This window comes from Malus sylvestris, chromosome 5 (genome assembly GCF_916048215.2).
Source record: "Malus sylvestris chromosome 5, drMalSylv7.2, whole genome shotgun sequence".
NCBI lineage: Eukaryota > Viridiplantae > Streptophyta > Magnoliopsida > Rosales > Rosaceae > Malus > Malus sylvestris.
In genome coordinates, this window is record NC_062264.1 from 18,723,015 (window position 1) to 18,727,852 (window position 4,838).

A 4,838-nucleotide genomic window follows, 5' to 3' on the forward strand; every position below is an offset into this window, starting at 1 on the left:
GAATAAATAGTTGCACAGGCTCGCACATGACTATGCTATAAACATGAAGAGGAAGCTTGACCAGCTGCAGGAATTTGATGGTCAAATTTTGCTTGATCATCAGAGGTTTGTGGGTTTGTTCCAAAGGCATTTATTGCCTTCGTCTTCTGGGGCTGTACCACGTAATGAAGCTCCAAATGATCAACCTTCGGTGCCTCCTCTTTCTGGGGCTCTGCCGACTGCTGAGATTTCTCCTAAGCAACCTTTGTGAAGGCTCCCTCTTGTTTGTTTATTTTGATTCATGTATATGTACATATTTGTAACTTATCGGAGATATCAATAAACAAGCTTTGCTTCATTTTAACATATTGTGTTAAATACACCAATGCCTTCTTCACTAAGTTCTTTGAATTTTTCCTATTGTTGAAGCTTGTATGTTGAAACTTTGTGAGTGAAGCATGTAGGTTGAGGTAGTGCTCCCTTAATTTCCTGAGTGAGGAAAACTTCTCATTTAAAGACTTGAAAAATCCAAGTCACTGAGTGGTTGTGAGACTTCTGAGTATCAAGGTGTAGTAGCATATGGTAGGAGTCCCCCAAGTCTCCGGTCGAGGGAGTTGACGAATGAGGCATTTCCTTTCTAAGTGGTAGCCCAAAACTCAATCTTCATATATATTTGTTATGAAAGTTGTTAGGCTTAAAGAAGAGGAGGCCTAGGCAATTTTATTTTTTTTCCGAATTTTCGAATTTTCGAATTTTTGAATTTTCGAATTTCTGAAAAAAAAATAAAAATAAATAAATATATATATTTTAAAGCTTTGTAGGTGAAGCTTTGGTGTTTAAGCTTTGTAGGTGAAGCTTTGAGGTTGAAGCTTTGTTGGGCACCATGAATTGATTTTGCTTCACACTATCTTGATCAAGATAGTGTGTAGCTTTTGTAGGTGAAGCTTTTGTGTTGAAGTTTTGTAAGTGAAGCTTTTGTGGGTCAAGCTTTTGTGGGTCAAGCTTTTGTAGGTGAAGCTTTTGTGGGTCAAGCTTTTGTAGGTGAAGCTTTTGTTGGTCAAGCTTTCGTGGGTCAAGCTTTTGTGGGTCAAGCTTTTGTAGGTAAAGCTTTTGTGGGTGAAGCTTTTATAGGTCAAGCTTTGTTGGGCACCATGAATTGATTTTGCTTCACATTATCTTGATCAAGATAGTGTGAAGCTTTTGTAGGTGAAACTTTTGTAGGTGAAGCTTTTGTGTTGAAGTTTTGTAGGTGAAGCTTTTGTGGGTCAAACTTTTGTAGGTGAAGCTTTTGTGGGTCAAGCTTTCGTGGGTCAAGCTTTTATGGGTGAAGCTTTTGTGGGTGAAGCTTTTGTAGGTCAAGCTATGTTGGGCACCACGAATTGATTTTGCTTCACACTATCTTGATCAAGATAGTGTGAAGCTTTTGTAGGTGAAGCTTTTGTGTTGAAATTTTTATGGGTGAAGCTTTTGTGTTGAAGCTTTTGTAGGTGAAACTTTGGAGTTGAAGCTTTGTAGGTGAAGCTTTGGAGTTGAAGCTTTTGTTGGGTACCATGAATTGATTTTGCTTCACACTATCTTGATCAAGATAGTGTGAAGCTTTTGAGAATTTGTAGTTATCCTCCATTGATGAAGCTTTTGTTGGTGAAGCTTTGGAGTTGAAGCTTTTGTAGGTGAAGCTTTGGAGTTGAAGCTTTGTAGGTGAAGTTTTGGAGTTGAAGCTTTTGTTGGGTACCATGAATTGATTTTGCTTCATACTGTCTTGATCAAGAGTGTGTGAAGCTTTTGAAAATTGTGGTTGCCCTCCATTGATGAAGCTCTTGTTGGCACCATAAATTGATGAAGCTAATGTGTTCACCTCCTCCCCCCCCCCCTTTTTTTTTTTTTTTTTGAGGGGGAGAGGGGGTGCTGCAAGTTTGAAATTTTAAAACTCCCTAGCTTGTGTGGAAGTTTGAAGACTTTCCATGTGGGGTTTTCTCATGGTTTGAATTTTGAATTTTGAATTTTTTTGGCCATGTTGAACCCTATAAGAATGAGACGTTTCCACTCTTTTCATTGTCTTCATTTGCTCATTTTGTAGTGATTTTTGGAGATAGAGTGCTTTTATAGTTGAGAGGGATTCCAGCATTGCTTTGCACCACCTTCAGGTTGGTAGTCTTCTCCACTAGATCACATGCTTTCATTCTTGTTGAATTATTTGAGTGTTCATGTATTTGGTTGAGAACATAATGAACTGATTGAGCTTTTCTCCACGCCCTAGGAACTTCCTTATGTTTCGATCTTTCATGTGGTGATAGAGTTTGTTTCTATTTGTTGTAGATGTCAGAGTTTGGAAGTCCTAGTGATGGGGGCTCCCCTAACTCTAACTCTAGGTTTGAGCTTGCAATGTTGGAGTCTTCAGGGCCTTTGTTGGAGTCTTGTACAAAAATTCAAGATTGGGTGATCTTCGCAATTGCCAAGCTTTAGCCAATATTGGTTCTTCCTCCTTCATGTCAGTGGGTGAAGGGGTTGTTTGCGACGCCATACCCATATTTCGCTCTGAGTTCACAGCAAACCATTTAGTGCAAAACTTGTTAGATAGCGAAAAGCAACTTGAGGCCCTAAGGCAGTCATGTAGTATCCCCCGTAGTGTAGGAATGCGTTTGGTGCATCATGAAGAATTGTCCTCTGAACCACCCAAGGGTCATGTTATGTTCTATACCCAGATATTATTGACTTTAGGGGTGAAGCTGCCTTTGCACCCGTGGTTGCAACGGATGCTGTCTTTCATTGGATATGTGTCTGGGCAACTCTACCCTGGTTTTTGGGATACCTTGATCGGGTTTTATATTATTTGGATGGAATGTGGGTTAGGTGAGCCTTCCTTTCATCAATGGCGCTACTGCTATAAGATGCGCCCAGTGAAAGCATGCACTGGGTATGCCGAGTGTGCATGTCGTAGTGAGAGAGAGCGTATTGTCTTTGGTAAGAAAAAGGCGTACTGCACTTGGAAAAATCGTTGGTGCTTTCTTTATAATGATTGGGAGTATGCTAAAGGTGTCACACCTGAGCGACGTGTTCCTACTTACTTCCAGACTGTAGGTTGTAATGTATCCATTGTTTACATTATTTGCTATTTGTTGTGTTGCTTCTAACATTTTTTCTTCGTGTAGTGACGCGAGGGACCATCAAGCTGTCTGGACGGGAGCTAGCTGACGTAGATAAGGTGTTGAGGGTGCCCAAAGAGGATAGACATTTGGGCAAGCTACGACCCTTATTTTGAAAGTACGGTTTCCAGCCCCTAGTGTCGGAGTGCCAGAGACGAGCAAGTAAGTTGTGTCTTTCATTTCACCCCCTCTTTCTTTTACAAAGTTGCATTCCTTACTTTGATTTTTCTAATTCAGTGGAGAAAGTGGGCAAGAAAGGGGAGACTAACGCCAAGAAAGGGAAGGCACCCATGTTAGTTCCAGTAGACAACATTTTGTTTCACAAGGGAGCTCGTAAGCATCGGGTGAGGCCAACCCCTAAACCTAAGTCGCAAAAAGAGGTCTTCAAGATTGCTACCTCAAAGAAGGCTGAAGCTGAGACCATCGGATATGTTGCTGCCATAGTTACAGGGGAGGAGAGACAACTGTTGCCTCCTCTTCCTACCATCAATCCCATATTTCTTCCAACCATGGAGTCTACTGACCAAGAAGGTGGCCCTAGATGTAGCCGTAAGAGAAAGTACAAGGAAGAGGTTGGCAGCATTCATTGGAATGACTTAAAGGTTGCCATGCAGCCAAGTAGTTTTAGGTATGTCAATAATTGCCTGGCAGGACGTCGATCCATTGTTGATGAGCTTGGCGAGCCGCTAGATGAGAACGAATCAGTTCGTGACCGGATGATGAGGCTATCTTCTTATGTAAGTGTTACTTTGTCATTTCTTTGCTTTCTCCCTTCTTTTTCCTGGTAATGACAATTATCTTATCATGTAGGTCATGACCGAGTACGATGACAGATTACGAGAAGTCGAGCGATACAAGGCAAAGTTTAAAGAGAATAAGCAGTTTGTGAATGACGCCAGAAAAACGAGCAAAGCATTGGCTGATGCCATCCGCCTTAAGGATGAAAATTTTGAGAGTTTGAAGAGGCGAAATGGTGAGAACGTGAGGCTTAAGAAACAATTGGAAGCGACTAAAGAACAGTTGGAGACAACCATCCTTGAGGTTTCCAAGGTTAAAGGGGAGTTGGATAGTGCCTTGGTTGAGGTTTCTAGGCTGAAGATGAGTATCCCAACTGAGAGGGATGCTGCTGTGCAGGAGTTCTTAGGTTGCCAGGCCTTTCACGATGCTTTTAGACCTCACTGTATCCGAGCAGCTAATTTTGAGAAAAGGAAATGGATGGCCGTTCTTGAGCGTTACGACAATGGAAGCATTATCCGAAAGTACTGTGATGAAATGGATGAGTACTGACAAAAGGGTGAAGCCTTCGTCCTCGCAGTTGATCCTAGTAGTGATGATGACTCTAATAATGAGGCTAGTATCAGTGAGCAGTCCCATGAGAGTGAGGATGGTCCTGGAGATGCTGAGGAAGGTGGTGATGGCGATGGGGTTGAAACGCAGAGTGATATTGTCAGGGGTTTGGCCTCAGATGAGGATGACTCGTAGTGCCCTCTTTTTCTGCATGTACTCTGGATGTACGAGTTTGTTGTTTATGTGGCATGTGTCATGTACTCTGGATGTACTAGTTTGTTGTTTGTGTGGCTTGTGCCATGTACTCTAGATGTACTAGTTTGTTGTTTGTGTGGCATGTGCCATGTACTCTAGATGTACTAGTTTGTTGTTAATTACTAAGTATTTGCACTATCATTGATGAATGCCTGGTTGTGTTTGAGCAAATCT

General features: G+C 41.8%; 1 pseudogene; it reads left to right on the forward strand.

The window, feature by feature from the left end:
* The first annotated feature begins 3,178 nt into the window (after positions 1–3,178).
* On the forward strand, positions 3,179–4,604 carry LOC126624378 (uncharacterized; annotated as a pseudogene).
* Positions 4,605–4,838: the final 234 nt, after the last annotated feature.